Here is a 21,270-nt window from a genome sequence, read left to right as displayed (position 1 = left end):
TATTAGGATGGTGTAGTAGAGTTCTCCCCTCTTCACAGCTGGCCAGCTCTTGAGGTTGCAATGAGGCAGCAGGGAAGAGGAAGGGAAGAATTCATCCCCTTTGTGGTGGCTAGCAGAGAGGACAGGCACTGTGATTCTGACTGGCCCTTGTGGGTAGGGAACTGGTTGGAATACGAAGCTCTTTGCATCTTGGGTTCCCATCTTGTACCCATGTGAGGGCTAGTCACAATCTAGCCTTTCAAGTTTATGGACATGAAGGAGTTTCCTTATGCAGTACTTTTCTGTACCCTAGGAGACCTTAGTATTACTCAGAGAGTACTTCTGAGGGGTCCTGACAATTAGAACAATTCGTGTCTCAGGTACTGCAACATCCTCAGCAGTTTCATCCTTTAGAGGTGCGTCTAATTAATTCTTATTTGAAAAGAAGTGTAAAAGGTAAAAGTGTAAAAGTGTAAAACAGCCACTGGCAGCTCACACAGTACTACAAAAGCCTCCTCCTCCATCATGAACATGCACCCACGCATTTTGCACTTACTCAGGCACTCAGTGGCTGCCCTTAAAATAGAGTCTATTGGGCCCTCATCGACCGCCTCTGGTATCCCTGTCACCAGAAGACAGTTCTTAGGGTCAATATTCATCCCCTTGCACCAATCCTCGAACGTGTACAGCGATTATACAAACTGCAATTTCCCCCAAAATATAACAAAATGGTTTTCCTGATTTAATGGATCACTCAAGATGTGCTTGTGAGGGGTACTGACCCAGGTATCCTGGATGAGCCCCCAAAAATGTAACCCTTCTGCCAGGCAGAGCCAGCAACAACAAGGGCCGGGTTCAGTATCTAGGGGTTCCTCTTCAATACAACACAAAACCGTCTCAAGCCTCCAGCCAGTGACCTTGGACAATTACACGCCATCCCCGGGTGCCTCTAAGAGACAATACTTCCCCTCTCACAAACACAGAGTCTGAGTGTAGCAAAAACTTTTAATAAAAGGAGGGAAGTAACTCAGCATTAATTTGGGAAAACACTGCAACGAGGGTTCATAAACACAAACCATGAGCAAAAGACCCACCCCCAAGTAAGTTGGGCAGTGTCCTTTTCCCCTCAGGGTCTTAAGTCCAGCAACCCAAAAGTCCCTGTAACGTGCCCGTCCCTTCTCTGTACCACACTCACAGTTGCTGTCCTTGGCCAGTGCAGCCCCCAGAGTTCAGAGGTTCACCCGCAGAGTTCACCGCCCACCCTGTGTGGAAGGCAGGGAGGGTAAGGTGGCACCTTACATGCTGCACTGCTCGGGCACTCGCTCGTCACCAGGGAGGCCGGGGAGAGGTGCAGTAAGCGGCTAGCAGGGCGGCTGACTGAGAGGCACAACCAGCAGAGAAGCTGATGGAGAGGGCCAGAGCAGAGCTCTGCAGAGGTGTGGCAATCAGCCGTTAGGGCGACGAGCGAGTGCCCAAGCAGTGCAGTGTGTAAAGTGCTGCCTTACCCTTACCCTCCCCCCCCCGGCCTTCTACTTGTCCTCACCAAAGTGGACCAAACCCAGCAGGATTCAATTAGTAAGGATTACATGAACCACACTCTGCTGGGTTCATTTGTAGGGGCTGACATTTTGTCAGTCATGCCAATTCATTTGGAAGTTCAGAATCCATAGAAATGAGTTCTGTAGAATTTGAGTGTCCAGCTGAGGTGAAACCCTGGAACACTGTCTTTCCCAAGGCACTCCCTCATCCCCAAGTGCTCCCTCAACTGTCACCTCCTCTTTAGGTCCTGGAGTTCCCTCGAAGCATCCTACTTCTGTCTTTAGATAGTGGCTGACTAGTAGTTTCAGCCACCTATCCCACTGACCTAGGACCAGATACCTCTGAGTGTGTATCTCTCATAATAAGAATCTGATCAGATATTGATCCTTAATTTGTAATTGCTGTTGCTGTAGCTTTGAAGAACAACTGGCAGTCACTCTCGTTAGAGCTGGCATTGGTTCTCTCCGATGAGATCCAAATTCCAGAGAACCAAATGTTCTTGTGATTCAGGCTTTCTGCTGCCAATAAAGCTTAGGATACAAAGCTAATTGACTTCTTGCAACTTTGCTTAGATATCTGTAAGAGAAACAGAAAGATTACTTTTATTTTTATACCCATATGCATAAATGGTGTAGAATCTACAGGAAATAATGGGGGAATATACATATAGTGGTAGCCTTTAAAAAGCCAACATTTACCCATGATTATTGTGCAATGGTTTCTGAGACAGCAAAATTGTTTCATATAAATTGAACACAGATGTAGGAGTTCTTTGACTCTGTTATATTTTTGAAAGAAGGAATATGGACTTCTTTTCACAAAGTGCACACAGGGATTGAGGATTTTTTGTGCCCATTGTGCACCTAGACTAGGGCTAGGCACAAGCCACAATAGCTGGATTGATCTTAAAATTTGTTGTAAGCATAAGTTATGAAAGTTGCTGCTTGCTCAGCAGCTTAGGTGCATCCACAAAGAATGATCCCCATTGAAGTACAGGAAAAGGACGGAGTCCCTGACTATGGAATACCAGATTTGATTACCTTCACCTATGACACACAGCCTTCTGGAATTATGGAAGAGGAATTCTGTTGAACATAATGAAGGAGTCTCTTGTCTCACCACAGGACTACCATGATATGTTAGCTGCTACTAAAAAACATGACACTTTTTTAACTCCTCGTGCTTTAAAAGCATTTTTAAGAAGAAGTTCAATCATTGAAATATGATAACAGCTCCTTTCCACCTACCTGACCTGTTTCACCAAACCATTTCAGTGCCCATTCTGCTGAAAAGATCCATGCGAGTTTTTCCTGAAAGAGAATTACAAGGTCAGGCGCTGTGTGATTTGCAAAAGGCCATAGAAGGAGTCTGTAGCACAGCTGGGATCAGAAGTTCCTGGCTCATAGATTAGTGCTCAAACCACTAGTCTACTCATACTGTTGAGCATCTCTCTCTTCTTTTAAAAGCAAAAGAGAGAAATGGAAACATTTCTTTTACATACATGTCTGACTGAGGGGCTAAAGGCACAAAATTCTATCATCCTTGAGGGGTCCTTTTATTTTCTTCAGGTTCCTCCTCTTTGCCTCATAAACACACACACACAAAATTTTTATCTTAGTTGTATCTGCTTCAGTTGGTTTCCTCTCTAGACAATTACCTGGCTGTAAGCCAGCACTGCAAAATCAAATCCTGCCATTCTTTTTAGGATTTTTTGAAAAAATTCTTGCCTGAATTTTATCATTTTTCATTTCTTATTTCTTCGTGTCATGCAATTTTTCCTTCTCGTCTTCATTAGCTTTGTTTTCTTCCTGTCACTCACAGTTTGGCAGTCCAACTATAAGAGCAGAATGAAAAAACTACATGCCAACCCAGGTTATATATATATATTACTGTCACTTTCTTATCACTGAAAAATGCAAGCAGCAACCAGAAAGCAAGCAGATCTGAGGCAGGTCAGTAACTTAGTCTAGAGTTCTTTGAATTATGCCAAGTCACAGGGAATCTTGAATTGCAGATACAAGAAGATGTTTTATAAAAAAATATTCTGTTTATTGAAGATGAAAGCAATACAATAACAATGAGAATAAGCATGAACATGATTAAAAGCAAAGCAGCAGCCGCCCAAGTCTCAGGCGGAGTGTAATATACACAGATTCTTTTTATTTCTAAAAAAAGCAAAAATGTATTTGTAATGGTCGTTCTTGACCCAAAAGGTTGTTTGGAGCTTTGAATCATGCTCTTGTAATGTTTAGAGCTATACATATCACTGAGATGATTTTGGAACAATCTTTTTTTCTTGTTGCTAAAGACATAAGGGAAAATGATAAAGTATGCACCCATCCCAACATAGAAATATAGGCCTAGATTTTAAAAACATAGGTGCCTAAAGTTAGAGTTCTAAGTCCCTCATAATTAGCCTGATTTACAAGATGGCTGTACTCAATGGGAGATGTTGGGTGCTCAGCACTTTGGAAAATTGTATAGGTGCCTACATATTGATTTTTGGAGCCTTACTTTAGGCTCCTGTTTTTGAAAATATTGGTACAGGGGCCAATTAGAAGGCTAAATTTAAGCACCCACTTTTGAAAATCTTGGCTATAGGCTTTGTTGTGTGTCCAGTGGTCCACCAAATCTGCTATTCTTCCTCCTGCAATGGCCTATACCTGATGCTTCAAACTCACCCTCCTCCCCCAGTAAAGTACCTGTACTGGATAAATGTACGTCATACAACTTTACCAAGAAAATGAGTGCGCTCTTCCTGACCTGATATCCTTGGATCCCTGTCAGTAACTGATAGTTGGTTAACTATCTCTGAAGATCCTTTTGTCTTATCCCAGAGCTGGCATTCATTTTTGAACCTTAGGCTTCCAGAGCAGAGCATCTAACTCAACAAATGTACATGAAATGGCGTGTGCTACATTTCTCTACTCTAGGGCATGTTCACATGGGGACTCCCTGAAGTGAAACACTCATTCACTTCCCCTCCCTTCATCCCTCTGTGAGGCATCTAATCCCTCTGTGGGCTACCTTACCCTGTGATACACCTAGACCATCAAAGGTGCGTTCCCTAAAGAGTAATATGTTCTGATTTTTCATACAAGAACTTCTTTCAGGACAATCAAAATGTCCAAGTTTTCCAATTAATCAAAACATTTTTTTTTCGTAACTAGTGAATGTTTGTGTCTCTGCTGTAGCGATATGAAATATTTTGTACTCCCTTTTCACTCTCACCATGTAGTGAGCATATATTTTGCTCCAAGCATATCTGCTCTGGTCCTTTGCAGGGCTTGGGAAAGGAGGGGGGTGGTTGCCTAGAAGTGCCTGTCTCTTGCTTCCCTGATCTCTAAGATCACCAAAACTACAGGGAGGAATGAGGTGAGGAAAAGAGACAGAGTTCAGCCTTCTTTCATCTGTTCCGTTGCTCCACCTGGAGCTTGTCTGACATAGAACAATCAGAATGTAGAGCTCCCAAGTATTTAACAACCCTAAAAAATGTTGCCAGAAAACAGTGCTGGATTTTGATTTTGAAAATAGTCACCTTAATGTCACCCACATCCACTAAGACAAGTAGCCCTCCATCCATGGGGTAGCCCTGTGGAGCACCTTCTGACTATGTCTGCTCTCCTCACCATAAGAGAATGTAGAGTCCCTCACAGTAAGAGAAAAGCTGAATGGATTCCAATGACCCAATCTCCCTGAGTCAAAGTTTAAGAGAAGTGAGTTTCTTACAGCCTCTTAGTTCTGCTGCTTCTCTAGACCCAATCTGAGCCTTATACATGTTCCCTAAATGAGGAGAAGCAGGAAGGTGCAGACTCTTTTATCTTAAGAGAAGCAGGGAAACATTAAATTAGGTTAGCTACAGTTAAGAAGAATCTTTCTTAATTATTATTCTTACCTTATTTAGATCCCTGGGTCATGATTCTCAGCAGAGCTGAGTACCTGCAGCTTCCATTGACGTCAGTTGGAGCTGTGAGTGCTCAGCACCTCTTTAGACCAAGCCCATGTAGACTAACTGACTTCAATAGAATTGCACTAGTGTAACAGAGAACAGGATTTGGTATCACATAATTATATCTTTACATCTTGTGTCGGTCATAGCCTCTCATAAGCTTCTATTCCCCAATCTATACAATCCTAGTTTTTCCACTTTTAACATATATTTTAGGACTCCCACCACTAGCTCTTTTTATCCTTCTTGGTCCCTTTTCATTGCCTAATTGCCATTTCTAGAGCACAGTGACAAAAAAATTAGTCATATTCTAAATGTAGTTCATTGCAAGTTCCTTAAAGAGTTCTTGAACAATGGTTATTATAATTTCTTTGTTTGTCTTGGTTTATGTATATATCCTCACTGTTTTTGCCTTTTGGACTGCAGGAACACCTTGTGCTGATGGTTTAATGCCACTGTTTGGAATTCTTGAGTCAAGCCCTAAAGTTCTTACTCTGTTTTACATAGGCCCAGATCCTCAAGGTATTTAATGCCTGATTCCCATTGATTTCAGTGGGTGCTGGGTGCTCAAGTACCTTCAAGGATCTAGACCTTACCTCTTACACAGGGCAAAACTCTGATAGGTCCAGTTTCTGAGAAACTGTCCAGTATCTGTAACACCAATGAGGCAAAATCGTGAGGCCCTTAAATCAGTCTCTGCCCACTCAAACTGAGTCAAGCCTGACTAAATACCTTAGACTCACTGGCTGTGATGACAGTTTTGCCTGAGTAAGAATTGGACAAAGACTTAAAGATGTGGCCCAGAGAAATTAAAAATAGAGAGGATCCTATTATTATTTGTATTGCGGTAGCACCTAGGAGTGCGTCATGGACCCTGACCCCATTGTGTCAGACACCATACAAACCCAGAACAAATATATGGTTCGTGTCCCAAAGAGCTATGAGGTCATCTTGTCCATCTCCTGGGGCCCAGTGCTGGATTATTCTCTGTAGTGTCTTTTCAAGAAGGGCCAGTCAAATAATAGGGCTTTCAAGCGTTCCCATTGGAAGAGTCTTCCACAGACTAATATATTTGATCACTAGGATATTTTTCCTGATATTCAAACTACATTTTCTTTTTCTTAATTTTATCTCATTATTTCTTCTGTCATTTCCAGGTGTTTTCCCTGCTCTCTTTACTGTAAATATGTTTGTATTTGTATAATATGTATTGTTTCTATATTTCAAACTCCTTTTCATACCACATGACCTTCTATTTGCCTAAACTGAATGAAACTCATAAGACATTTGACTTACTCCATTACCTCGAATCCCTTTCTTCGGGGTAATTTGTTGTTCTTTTTAGTTGCAGGGGCTGGGGAGGTCATTCACAAATTTACATACTATGTCCGTGTTACCGTCCTTTAAACTGTGTGTAGAATGAAAAGTGTCAACCCAATACTAATTCCTGCAATACTCTAGTCCTTGCCTTTCTTTATTAACTCATAACTTCCAACCAGTGAAGTTTGGTCACCTAACCCATCCTAACTTGCATCCACTCAAGGGCAGCGCTTTCTGTCCTGTTTCTGACCTTATGTAGTATGCAGAACTCTGTCAAATGCCTTTTAATCTTCATAATCCAAACAGATTATATCCATGATTTCACCGTCTGCTCACTGCATTATCTCCTTTTCAAAAAATGCCACCAGCTTTGTCAGACAAGATTCACCCTTTACAAGATGGATTTGTTTTTACTACTCCTCCCTTCTGATTTCATCTATTACCTGCTTCAGTGCTGTCCAACATACCATATGGGATATACCCCATGATCCTGATATGTCACTGTTGAAATGCCAACCTGGAAATGAAACTCTGGCACTTAAAAGAATACCACTTCTGAAATCTGCTGCAGCGCACAAGCAGTTAATAATATTTCAGAGTAAAATCCTGGAAAGCAGAATGAACACTTCCTCTTTGACATTGACTTCAATTTGGGCAGGAACTCGCCCCTCCCTCTTCCCTTTGTTCTTCTCACCCATTCAGTCCATTCTGTGCACTGAATGAAGCAGGGGGTCTGTGAAAAAAAATAGTATGTAATTAAAGACTATATCATAATGCATATGCACAAGGGGGCCAAAATAAGGTTGCACAGGCAACCTTAATTCTGGCATTTCCTAACTTTTGAACACTTGCCTTTACACTGTTAATGATGTTCTTTTAATGTAGGGTTGTGTGTGTGTAATAAATACAGTATAATACAGATGTAATTATTAAAATCTTTAGCTTTCTGCTCGTCTCCTCTATAGACTTTCCATTGTGGCATATAATTTCTCTTCAGAAATTACGAAAGAAACTTTGTTCGGCTCTCTCTTATGTTTGAGTCACCACATTCCTTTCAATATGCCTGGGAGGAATTAAGCTTGGTTTTAGATGTAATAAAAACCTACAGGTACCATTGACTCCAACTGGAATGTTGGGTGCTCAGCACTTCTGAAAACCAGGCCCCTGATGGCCAAAATTTACAAAGTTGGTTGCCTACAGCTTGTCTTCAGTGGGCAAGTCAGGTGCTCCGGCCCTTTGAAAAAAATCAGAACATTTATTTAGGTGCCTTAATTTATGTAGCGAGGTTTCAGCATTTTGGCCCAATTGTCTTCACTGTTCTGAATAATTTATCATAATTTCCATTACCAATTTTGGCAGTCCTAATCCTGGCATCCTTTAAACTTTGCTTCCATCTTTTTTTATCTTCTTATATTTGTGTTTTTATAGGGATCATATCACACACCCTTAGTTTTTCCCTTGATGCTTTTAGTACTTCTAGAAGCCCCCACATCAGTCTTATTCTGTTTGTGTGTGTGTGTGTGTGATTATTTCCATAAAATAGCATAGTGCTTCATCCGGCACTCCTGAAGTAAATGGGAGTTTTGCAGCTCACTGCAATGGGGAGAAGATCTGACTCTTAATGAACTGAAACTTTTTTTAAGAGTCATACATCTGTCAAATGTGTCTTTACTATCCCTTTCACTATGCCAGTCAACCTTATTCAATAATTCTGTGCAAAAAACTAACATTGATACCACATTAGTGTTGCGGAATTGAGCACTGAAAACTGAGAAAATGCAGAGCTGATGTTGAAACATCTCAAAACTACCATATTAATTATTGATATTATAAGAACACCTCGGTCAAGACAGGGGCCCCATTGTACTAGGTAATATACACTCCAAGTATGAGAATGTCCTGTCCTGACAAGTTAACAACATAAATAAACAAGACAGACAAAAGGTGGCATGAAGTGACTTGCCCAGGATCATATAGTGTGTCAGTGGCAGGAGCTGGAAGTAGAATTTAGTTGTCCTGAGTCACAGTCTGGTGCCCTGTCCACTAGACCTTGCTGCCTCTGTTATGTTTATGCCTTAAAATACGGTCTTTATTACCTTAATCCTCGCTTACATTTTGGCTGCTTTTTGCCACTATAGCAATAGAAAGCAGCCAGAAAGCCTTCTTAACTGCCTCACTTGTTATTCACATTGCGTAAAAGAAATCCTGGGATGGTGTGAAGTTGATGTATTAACTCTACAACATTCCTCTTCCCAATCCATGAGGGAGGGAGCATGACTTGGGGAAACTCAGCAAGAAAAACAAAATTGCAACAAGTAAAATAAATAAAGAGACAATTTAACTTTCCTTTCCATATTTCTTTATGAAGTTATCTTTCTCTGAAACACTCCACAAACACTAGGACTCCAACCAGCAACAGCCTAAGCAGCAACTTGTTCAAAGCAAATCTGTGTTCAAAAATTAACAGTACCACCAGGTGACTTGAAGCACACTGGGTATGGCTCTTAATGAACTGAAAGCTTTAATTTAGCTTGCTCAAGTATCCGAGCAGCAAAGCCACAGCAGCAGGGGGTTCAGCGTGGGCTAGCTGCCCAAGCAGTTACCTGGAGTTCCAGGCAGGCTTGTTGAAGCCTATGCTGCCACAGCTTCCCTGCTCCAGTATCCACTGCTAGATTAAAGCTAATTTGGGTATATGCAATCACATGCCATGATTACAGAGTAGACATACTTAAACACACAGCTACAGTACTGGTTGCATTGTTCATCTGGCAGTAGAAAGGCTGAGCTGCAGCAACACCTGAGTGGTATCAGGTCAGTTGGTGACTTTTGTGCTGATCCTGCAGGCATAGAATCACAGAATCATAGAATATCAGGGTTGGAAGGGACCTCAGGAGGTCATCTAGTCCAACCCCCTGCTCAAAGCAGGACCAATCCCCAACTAAATCATCCCAGCCAGGGCTTTGTCAAGCCTGACCTTAAAAATATCTAAGGAAGGAGATTCCACCACCTCCCTAGGTAATGCATTCCAGTGTTTCACCACCCTCCTAGTGAAAAAGTTTTTCCTAATATCCAACCTAAACCTCCCCCACTGCAACTTGAGACCATTATTCCTTGTTCTGTCATCAGCTACCACTGAGAACAGTCTAGATCCCCCATGGACTCTGATTCAGCAAGTTACTTAACCATGTGCCATGTAAGAAGTCCCACTGACTTCAAGTCAGTCATGTGCTAAATATCTTGTGGTTTGGGCCATGAATAATTTTATTCATGGGAGTATTCCTATTGAACTTAATGGAATTCCATGTGGAAGAAAAGATACTCATGTCACAAATATTTGCAGGATAGGGGCCTTAATTTGTGATCACATCACACCCTATTCAATTTATTATACTGAAGTAATAGGGCATAATACGCTGTGTTATTGTATAATAATTTACACTTGGGCTGCATGGAGCAAAGTGCAATGCATTCACTTATTCTAGCTGGGTAGTTATTATACCCAACAGCATACTCCCAAGTGTTTCTCTTGCCCTCTTCCCCCACAGTTATAACACAAGCTGTTAAAAGAAAGAAAAAGAGTAGAAAGGATTGTAAAGTAAATGTCATCAGAGGTTACAATTTTGCTATTTTTAACCATACAAATTAATGTTACCGTAGAAAATCTCCCTTCCTGCTGGAGACAAAAATTAGGGGAAAACAGTATTTTAAACATTGATTTTTCCACCAACTAATATTTTAATTAGTGAGGTATTAGATTGTGGGGCAGTCCGTTTACTTTAACAAATAAACTAGAAACCAGAAAGTTAAAATTGCCATTGTTTCAGGTATAGTGAAATTTAAAGAAGGTACTGGGCAGAAATATGGTATAGTAGATCAAAGGATTGTCATGCAGAAACATAAAGAGCCTTGAATTACACTAAATATGACTTAAAAGCTTTGTATCTATATTTAACTCTACATAGGTGGTCCAGTGGAGGAATAAGTCTATTAGTATTAGACTAATAGAATAATTTTGCTCTCAGGCCATTCCCAATGAATATTTATACTAGCTTTGGTGCCGCAGGATTTCCAATATTAAGTTCAAGCCAAATCTTCAGTGGTTTTAGAATTCATTCATAGCACTTTTACTGTAAGTTGGAACTTCCTATGTAAGGGCCCTATCCTGCAGTCCTATCTCAGACAAATGTGTCATTGAGGTCAATGGGAATTTTGCCTGGTTAAAGCGTATGTAAACAGGGAACTGAGGCCATAAAGTAGCAGGAATCTTTTTGCTTCATTTTTAATTAACTTTTATAAAATGTATTGGTGGGACAGGTGAGCTCAGTGAATTGGTGATGGGAACCAAAGTTTGGGAAAGTTCAAAAATAGATCCAGATCGGGTGCTGAAATTTGCAGCTGGCTCTTAGCTGTGAAATTCAATATCCCCAAATGTTTGCAGTCTTAATGCCTAATTCTGGTAGTGAATATCTGATGGTTGTCTGATGTCCTATATTGGGGGCCTGGAGATGTTCAATAGGAGGGTACTGGTTAATGCTGGCTTAGGCACTCATGGTCCCTATATGAGAAATGTTTGAGGCCAAGGCCAACTTTCTGCCCCCATGCAAGTGTTGGCTACAACTTCTTACAGACTACCTGTAAGCATAGCAAGTCCAGCTGTCCAGTGTGTTTAACATCTTCCCCCTGCAAGTAATACAAAGGTTTAATGTCAGCTGAGACTAGTGCTTGTGCAGTGAGCTTACCTAGCTCTGCTTTTTAAAAGGGCATCAATTAGCCCTAAAAGCAATAGGCTTACTAAATTTTATTGGCACCCTATACAGAGGCCTTAGGCAACTCTCTCTTAAAATGGCAACCAACCAGTCTCAATCTTTCTTCAGAAACCGGCTCTGAATAAGGAAAGAGAAAGAGCTCATGTCCAGTTTCAGTTGCAACTGATGCACCTATTATTCACAGGTAATAGGACAAATTTCATGTTCATCCCTATGTCTGAGCAAATTTCATTCCACTCTTCCTCAGAGGTTATATTTTCAAAGAACACCTAAATCTCATTAGTTCTTTTTCTTTATAAATAGCAAGCTGTGGTGTCATCTTTTGTCTTTTCCATTATCCCTGTGAAATACAGGAATTCTTGCAGATCTGGGAGTTCATTGAATCAAGAAGATAATTAAAAGGGGTCACAGTGTTGACGTTTCATAGCATGACACAAAACTAACACCCACTTCTTGTTTTTTAAGTACTAAAAAAATTATGCTGTCTAATTAATTTCTTTAATCTGGCGACCAGAGACACCTCCTCTTGACTCTATCATTCTCTTGCAAATGCAACACCTTGAAGATCAGAAATGTTCACTGAGGGATTGTACTATGGCAACTAATTGAAATAAGCCAGGAGAGCCTAGAATCAGGCTGTTTCTCTGCTGCAAGCATTGTAGTTAAGCCTTTTGGACTGGCATAGGAGCAATTCAGGTGAAAATTTCACTGTGCACTCCTCACTCACACTTAAAATGAAAATTAATTGTACAGTGGAATCAATTCATAATGAATTTGGATAAACCGAAACTCCATTTATATAATTCAGTAAATGAAAGTCCCCAATTAGCTAAATAAAAGGGAGGAAAGACCAGCCTGCACTGGGCCATGGAAAAGCCTGAGGGAAAATTTGCATGAAGTTTATATATAATTATGTAAAATTAACATCAATTGTTGCAAACTCACAGGAAATGAAGTTTTGTTTTAATTTTAAATCTCCGTACTTCAGGAGGGTGATGAAAAGCCTGTTTTCCTGCTGAGGTGACTACAGGGGCATCTTCAGATTTACCCAGGAGGGCCAAAGACCTCTCTCTTCCCCTGAGGTTCCCCATCCCTCTCCTCAGAGAGTTCTTCCTAAATGTGTGTGTGTGTGTGTCTCTCTCTCCCCTCATGTTGTCCGTTCCTTCTTCTCCTGAGCCCCAATTAGGTTTCTGTCTTTCATTATAGCTTCTGTCCCCTCTTTTTTCTCTCTCCTCTTCACAGACTTGATTTTGTTATGGGAGGAGTGAGCTCAGTGCTGACTTCGAGTCTTAATTTGGTGCCCACTCTCTATGGCTCTTCCCCTCAAGACTGACTTTTCAGAGCAGGAGGCATCTGAAGAGCAAAGGGGAGTGAGTGTGATAAGTAGTTGGCCAGGTAAAGCAGAGAGGGAGTCTCAGCCTATGCTTCTCAGTAAGGCGTTGCCTGAGGAAAGAGCAGAGAAGGTTACAGGTTAGGCTAGTCTGGGGATTAGGAGAATCAGTTCATAAAAGATAACCCCTTCTTCAGCTGAAAGTTCACCTCTTTCTGTAACCAAACTCAAACAAACCCTTTGGAAGAATCTCAAATATTTGGATAAGCATTTATCACCTCCAGATGTTGGCTGTGACTAGAAGAGGGATGGTTGATAAACTGTTCTCATAAAATTTCCAGACTAATTTTGCAGATTTAGGGAGATAAGCACTTCATCTAAACTCCTGGAATAAACACCTGAATATTCAGAACTCAAAAGTTCCACAATTAATATCCACATTTTGAGTTTCCAGTGTAAAATTTCACTTTCTCCTTTTATTGGATGAAGTTCACGCCTTTCCTTCCCCACACAGTGTATGGTTGCCAGGCATTCGGTTTTTGACTGGTGCTGTCCGGGCTGCTAAAAGTCCTGTCGGCGGCACAGCGGGGCCAAGGCAGGCTCCTTGCCTGCTCTGCATGGCGCCCAGAAGCAGCTGGCATGTCCGGCTCCTAGGTGCAGGGGCAGCCACGCGCTGCTCCCCGGCCCAAGCGCCAACTCCGCAGCTCCCATTGGCCAGGAACCACGGCCAATGGAAGCTGTGGGGACGGTGCATGTGGGTGTGGGCAGCATGCAGAGCCCTCTGGCCCCTCTGCCTAGGAGACAGACATGCTGGCTGCTTCTGGGAGCCACCTGAGCTAAGCATCACCCCAGCCAGGGCCGGCACCCCTCACCCCCTCCTGCACCCCAATGCCCTGCCCCAGTCCTGAGCCCCCTCCTGTACCCAAATTCCCTCCCGGAGCCTGTACCCCACGCCCCCTCCTGCACCCCAACCCCCTGACCTGAGCCCCCTCCCTCACCCAAACTCTCTCCCGGAGCCCACACCCCCACCCCTCGCCCCAGCCTTGAGCCCCCTCCTGCACCCCAAACCCCTCATCCCCGGCCTCACCCCAGAGCCCTCACCACCTCCCACATCACAAAACTCTGCCACAGCCCAGAGCCCCCTCCAGCACCCTGAACCCCTCATTTATGGCCCCACTCTGGAGCCCGCACCCCTAGCTGGAGCCCTCACTCCCTCCTGCACTCCAACCCCTGCCCCAACTGGGTGAAAGTGAGTGGGGGTAGGGGAGAGCAAGCGACGGAGTGAGGGGGGATGGAGTAAGCAGGGGCAGGGCCTCGGAGAAGAGGCAGGGCAAGGGTGGGGCTTCAGGGAAGAGGCAGGGCAGAACAGGGATGTTCAGTTTTGTGCGATTAGAAAGCTGGCAACCCTGACACACTTCCCAAATACTTTACAGAGGCTTTGTTCAGGGGAAGTATAATAAGGTTAGGAGGATAGAATCCACTCTGTAACCTCTAGTTTCAGAGTAGCAGCCGTGTTAGTCTGTATTCGCAAAAAGAAAAGGAGTACTAGTGGCACCTTAGAGACTAACAAATTTATTAGAGCATAAGCTTTCGTGAGCTACAGCTCACTTCATCGGATGCATTCAGTGGAAAATACAGTGGGGAGATTTATATACATAGAGAACATGAATCCAGCACTATTTTAGGCTGGGATGAGGACCATCACCACTGCACACCTTCTACACAGGAACTTCTGGTCACTCGATCTGCATAGTCACAGACTCACTGCTCACATTGCTTCCAGCCCACATCCAGTCCCTCCTCTGAACTGACCTGTGTAGAGCTAGCAAGGAGCCCAGCTCCAGTGTGCAGGGGCTGTGAAGTCTCCTAATTCATCCTCTCCATAGCAGCCTTACCCTGGAGAATTTACATGAAACTAAACTTTTCGTGCATTCAGCCTTCCACAGTCCTTACTATAATGGGAGAATTTCATTCATAATGAAGATGTTCTGTGATAAAAGTGACCAATATAATGGGGTATGACAGCATGTCATGTAACAGACCCAAATTCTCACTGTAAACTGCCAGAAGAAGGTATCCGGACGGACTTAAGAACTGAAATTTTCTATTTCACTTGCTAACCTCACTCTCTGGAATTTTCAAATTTACTGCAAAGTGAATGGTCTTGGCTGAAACAGCATTTTCCTACACCTAATCTGGGGTGGCTGGCATATCTCATACCATTGCTACTCTGTTTCTTTCAGTTGCAGAGTAATGAATTAAAAACTAGTGCTAAATATGAATGGAGCTGCATGCTGATGTGAAAAAAAGTTCTCACATCTCTTTATAAAAAAAAAAAAGCATGAATAGAATTTCTTCAGGTGCACTGGAGATTATTTCATGGTGACTCTGTTCCCCTCATCAACCTGACAAACTAAAGAGCTACTTTTTAAAAGTGTTTTTTATTTGATTTTTTTAGTGTCTAACTACCTAAGGGTCTGCTGCTATAAACACTAATTTCCAAATGTAGTATTTACTACAGTGATTAGTCCCACGAAATGACAAAACATTATAGTTCAGGTGAATCAAGTGGGACTATGCCGGGTAGCAAGTACTCTTGCTAGAAAGTACTTGCAGGATCAGGCCTTCACATATGAAAAGACCATATGAGCATAATGCTGCACCCACTTGAGATGGTCCAAAGTAGAGAGTGAAGCTCCATCTTTGAATTTCAACTCCCTTCCCCCACCACTAAAGTTTGGAGGCATTTAATCAGAAGGGCCCGTGGGGGCTGGAACTACAACTTCCATAAGGCAATTCACCGATAGGGAAATGCAGTTTAATATTATGTTGAACTGATTCAAAAACAAAATATTTAGCGTCGGTTAAAGGAATGAAATATTTCTATTTAACTCAAACCAACCCAAAATGAAATATTTCATTTTGATTTTCTCATCTTCCCCCCCTTAAAAAAATCAGCAAGTCAACATTTTCCAGTGAAGAATTTCATTATGTGGAAACTGCATTTTTTGTTGGAAAGACATTCTGATGGAAAATTCCCCAACCAATTCTACTTAAAAAATAAAGAGATTTATCCTTGGTGTATCTTCGGGGAAGTCAGTGGAATTAAACTAGAGATGAACATTTCCTATGCAGTATATTTGCTAGAACAATGACCCTTTTAGGCTTTGGTTAAATTATCACTGGAAAATAACCTGTGTCCCTGTTGCACCTATGTAACTGAGAACAGTTTTGTTTAAAAACTAGGGCAGCTAACTGTCAATAAAGAAGCAGGAAATCACTGATGGAAATGAATGAGTTGTTCAAATTTCAGTGAGATTGCTCTTGATGCAGAAAGACTTAGTTATGGCTAATAAGCCTTTGAAATGGAAATTGAGTTGTCTCATATTTTCATTTTGTGTGATTTTAGAAAAAACATATGCATGTGTCAGGGCATCTCATTGTTCTTCTGATGATTTATCATGTCTGTGTGGGATGGTTTTGTTTCCTGCTATGAAATGCAAATTTAGCTCGCAGTGCTCCTGCTGTCTGTATAAAGGTTAAAAAGATAGAGAGATATATTTAATACTTTTCTTGTCACTTTTAGAATTGGCTTTGAATTATGATTCTAGCAAAAAAAGATTTTTGCTTGTTTATAACTGGTCTACATTTACTGATTTTATTTAATTTTAATTGTCTTTTTTTAAGCTTTTCTTTTCTAACCTGTGATCATTTGTCCAGAAATTAATGAAACATGATTGATGCTATGACAAAGTGCAGTTTATTATGTCAGGAAAATCCAAATTTAGTTTTACTGAAGTGAACAGAAGGTTGAAGTATCCAAACACCCAGAAAAATCAGGACATTCCTGTACAAATTAGGAGTTTGAAGTACCCGTCACAACAAAAAAGATTTTTAATCTTCGCATGAGAGTAATTGACTAAAAAGTTCAAGGTGGATTCAGACTTTCTAGTCTCTCAAGCTGGGGACCCAAAATCTGAGACCACTTTTGAAAATGTTGGCCACTCATTGTTTTTAGGAGTGGTTCTAATGACTTTAGATAGGTTGAATTGGGAGGGAAAAGGTGGTTAGTCTTCCAAGCTCCTCCCATAATCCTTGCCCATGCAAGTCACCGAAATGAGATGCCACTCACAGAAGACTGTACAGATGTTCAAAATATGATTGTATGCTCTCTGGGCTGCTTCAGCTTGGCTCCACTAAGCTTAAATATGCCTATGGGGTCTTCAGACTTGGGTCCTTCTTGATTGGAGGAAGAAAAAGTTGTATCTCCTACTACGGTGTGACACCCGAATGAGGCCTCACTCACAGTAAGGTGTGCAGATCTGTTACGCTCCTTCACCTTTCCTCCATGAGGAGTGAAATACTCAACTATTGTTGACATTTAAATAGTTACTGGGCATCTGAATTAACAGTCCCTGAGATGAAGGGGGTAGTCAGGGCCATCCCTACCCATACGCAAAGTACGCAGATGAGTAGGGCACCAGGGAATTTGGGGCACCAAATTTCCTGGTGCCCTGCACAGCTGCAATGCTGCTCCAGCCCCCGCCCCTGCTCTGCCCCAGCCCCAAAGCCCCTGTCCTGCTCTGCCCCTGCCCCTGCTCTGCCCCTCCCCCACCCCCACTCCCCTGAGGACTGCTGCAGGGCCAGGCCTGCACTCCCCAGCAGCGGGAAGTGCAGCGACCCAGCCCCAGCCGTGCCCTCGGGGAGTGCTGGGGGGCAGTTCCCCCCCCTGCTCCCCCTCAAGCCAGCCCCGCAACCCCCCCCCACCGTGAACCCCTCCCCGTAAAGGCCTGGGCCCCCACCCCTGCTGGGGGGCTGCGTAGGGCTCCAGAATAGCTAGGGACGGCCCTGGGGGTAGTTCACACCTCTCAGAGCTATGGTTCAAGTTCCCTGTAAATTCATGCATTGCTTACTCTTGCTTCACATTTATATTTTCTTCACAATCTTAACTAAAAGCTTGTTTCGGGGCAGCTGAGATTCTGGAGAAAGAAAGAGAAGCTTAAGAGAGGGTCAGACCACTATGCCAGACCACCTCATAGCAGCCTACCCTGAGCTCTGATTTCAGAGAGGGAGCACTTTTCCATACACATCTGTTCTATTTCTACTCCTTTTTTAACAGATCCCCTGCAGATTACTTGCTGGTTCATCATTGGTTGATTCCTGCCACTCTTGGTTGGGTCTCACACCTTTACTGCCCTTTGCTCCCCTTTGACTGCTGAATGGAAAACTCCATTCCATTCTCTTCCTTACAGGATGATGATTAGTGTTAGCTGGCACAAATTACTCATCCCTCCTTTTTAGTCACAGTAAACCTTTTATCATCTTCCCACTTTATAACTTGGTATAAAATAATACTAAAAACAATGTAAACTATGAACCAAAATGCACCTCTAATAATGACTAGCGGATGGAGGACAAGGCTGGGAGCCCAGGGTTCCTGAGTTCAAAATCCTAAACCTTCCCCTAGCAATGCTGCCTTGGCTAGTCACTTTAACCAAAATATTCAAACTCAAGTGCCTCAAGTTAAGCCTAAATTATGGCTAAATCCATAATTAGACAAAAATATGTGATTTTTACTTATTGGCTTCAGTGGGTTGCTCTACCCATTAAAAGACTGCAGCAGCGGACCTCGTACTAGACGCACAATTCCCATTGAATCAGTGTGAGTTGAGAGAGTATCTGAGCACAGGTTTTATATTTTTCCACTATTAGGGTGCATAAGTGAGACCATTATTTGGCTTGTTCAGCTAAGTGTGGTAAAAGCAAACTGCAGAAACAAAACTTGATCCCATTTGAACAACAAAACTGTGAACCCTGTCCCTTAAAATAATCATTTAGTTATTAAAAAAACAAACAAACAAACAAAATTCAAGATCAGTAGAGCCAAATGTAGCAATTAAATTTACATACCAATTGAATTTTGCCTCCAATGAGAACAGGCAGCAGAGAATGGCTCAAACTGAGAGGAGCTTTGGATTTCTGATGTAAACAACCATATTTGCTGCTCTCTCTCTTGGCATAATAAATTTTGAGAATAAGGTTGTCTATTCGTTAGCCTCAGATGTGGTTAGTGCTATCCGGAAAAGTACAAAGTGAGCACAACTATTAATTCAGATCAATATGTGACTCTGGTAGAAAATGTGAAGCATACCTAACCCAGCTAACTATACCCCTGATAAATGTGGTGAGAGCACTGTGTCACCCGTGCCTTTCCTTTCTTTATTTCCATTATCCATCAGGACAACCCAGGAGGGAATGCCTGGGAACTGTATAGTTCTATGTAATAAGCCACAATGCTAATGAGGCATAACAAATTGAGGAAGTATCATGTATAATCCTGATTCCTCATTGACACTATTACCAGTATAGATTTCAATACACCATTTGTTATGTCCTTAACACAGATGAAGTGGGAGGGTGTAGCAGTTACTTCTTCCATCATTGCATTTTTCAAACAGTTGTCATACTCCAAGACAGAATTCTATGGTAATACCCTATGTTTTTTGCTACTGCTGTTTCTCAGCAGGATTTGCTGCTTGTTCTTGTAGGAGGTCAGCCAGACTTTGTCTTTCTCACAGTTTCAGTTTCCTACTGGGATTAAGGGTCTAACATATTTCTGTAGCACATCAGCTGAACCCAAGATAAACAAGCATTCTGAACAACATGGCCCTGATACATTACTGCACTCTAGAAATCAGGGTGGTACAAAGTTTCTCCACTGCAAGATTTTACTGACATAAACCAGGGTGTTTGGATGATTTGGTGTTTGGAGAACATATCAGAATGCACTGAACATTTTAGATTATATGATTTTCAGGGCAGAGACCGTAACTTCATACACGTTTGTACATAGCACACTGCAGCCCCACTCTGGATGCTATCATAACACAGATATTAAACGTAACCCCCCTTTCCTCCCTGGGTTACTTGGGAGCAGGAAACACTCACCTGTGTGCCTGGGTGCCTGATGTTGTTGACATTAAAGAAGATCCTGAGTATCCCCGTGGTGCTGTTGGATAGGTGGGAATCTTCTATTCACCCCTCTGCCGCAGTCACTTTACTTCTAAAGGAATTTAAAATTGGCAGTGCCTCCACCTGGCTGGCCCCTGTACACACTCAATGGTGTACCTTGGGAACCTCCAGGTATAAAGTTTTTCTAATAATAATATAATCTGTGGTACGGGTGTAACTCAGAAACATCAATTATAAATACATCCAATATACTTAAATTAGAGTTAACGCACCTTTACTTAACTTTAAAAAATCAGGGTATAAAACAGTCTACGATTAAATGTCACTACTAATTGAAATGCACTGGGGGCAGTTGAATAAGATCAATTAACAAATATAATATACAGTAATAAATGAAACTTACGTAACTGGCATTTACACTGCTGCCATTTACCCCACCCTGGAGTGTACACTCCTCTGGATTTCAGAGCCCTAGACGCTTGCGTGGGCGCACTTGAAGATCTGCAGCTGGAGACAGCACTCTGTTGGTTCTGTGTATCAGTACAGCCAAGGCAACGAGTGCACAACCCCTCTGGCAATTGGAGCTGGCTCCACCAAATGTCAGCAGGTTTCCCCTTCAAAGCGCCGCTTCTCTCTGGCCGGCTGCACGGCTGCCCTCTGCTTGTCCTGAGTGCTCCGGCCCACATTCGCAGCGCTCCCACCACCCGCACCTCCTGCCTGCTCCCCTGAGGCTGCGGTGAGCCTCCCTCCCTGCTCTCCTGCTCCCCACAGCTTCTACCTCCGCAGCCCCACTCCCGTGGAGCAGCCCACCCCCCCCGCAGGGGGCGCACCAGCGCTGAGGTGCCTGGCCCTGGGGCCCCCTGTTGTTGGGGCACTGTGTGTGTTTTATGGTAAATCCACCCTGCCTGGTATGGACAGAGCGCCACAGCAGAAATCTCACGCCTTTTCCCAAAATGGAGTCCACTGCCTGCTCTCCCTGCACGAGGAAGTCTCTCCCTCTTTCCCCAAGGCATCGTGGGAGTTGTAGTCTCTAAGGCGAGATTGCAGCACAGAGGCTTTTCCCCTGGAACACTCCCAATAAAGTTCAGAGGCCCCTCTAGTAAAGGGTGCCTACATAAAGAATAACAAGCAAGTAGTATTTTAAGGGACATTTTACAAACAATTTATAATGCTATGCTGTACGCTGTTCAAGGAGGCATTATCATACATATTTAACAGATTGAAAAACTGATGCATTGGGCCAGATTCTGCTCTCCTCTCCAGCTACTCATGTGGCACAAGGGGACTAAATTCTGGCCATAGCTGGCTAGTGATGAATTTTCTGGCATAGGTAGAAAAATTCTCTGGCACCTGCTGATGTAAAGCCTGTTTAAGGGGCATGTTGGGAGAGGAGGGAACATAGTGAAGCTGCAGTC

General features: G+C 42.7%; 2 long non-coding RNA genes across 2 annotated transcripts in view; both read right to left on the bottom strand.

Moving 5' to 3' along the window:
- Positions 1 to 1,480: 1,480 nt before the first annotated feature.
- On the bottom strand, positions 1,481 to 11,445 carry LOC141985276 (uncharacterized). The gene is made up of 5 exons (XR_012638895.1): positions 11,420 to 11,445; positions 7,231 to 7,520; positions 5,414 to 5,550; positions 2,766 to 2,828; positions 1,481 to 2,094 (listed from the first exon to the last, which is right to left on the bottom strand). It is a non-coding gene; the product is annotated as an uncharacterized LOC141985276 (long non-coding RNA).
- Positions 11,446 to 12,702: 1,257 nt separating this feature from the next.
- Positions 12,703 to 21,270, bottom strand: part of LOC141985286 (uncharacterized) — a 113,907-nt gene continuing 105,339 nt past the window's right edge. Inside the window, exons 3-4 of the long non-coding RNA XR_012638900.1 lie at positions 19,832 to 19,946; positions 12,703 to 12,996 (exon numbers count right to left, since the gene is read on the bottom strand). This is a non-coding gene — a long non-coding RNA (uncharacterized LOC141985286). The remainder of the gene's footprint in view (positions 12,997 to 19,831; positions 19,947 to 21,270) is intronic.

This window comes from Natator depressus, chromosome 1, assembly GCF_965152275.1.
Source record: "Natator depressus isolate rNatDep1 chromosome 1, rNatDep2.hap1, whole genome shotgun sequence".
NCBI lineage: Eukaryota > Metazoa > Chordata > Testudines > Cheloniidae > Natator > Natator depressus.
The sequence above is the reverse complement of the archived record's forward strand: the minus strand, read 5'-3'. Positions and strand labels throughout refer to the sequence as shown.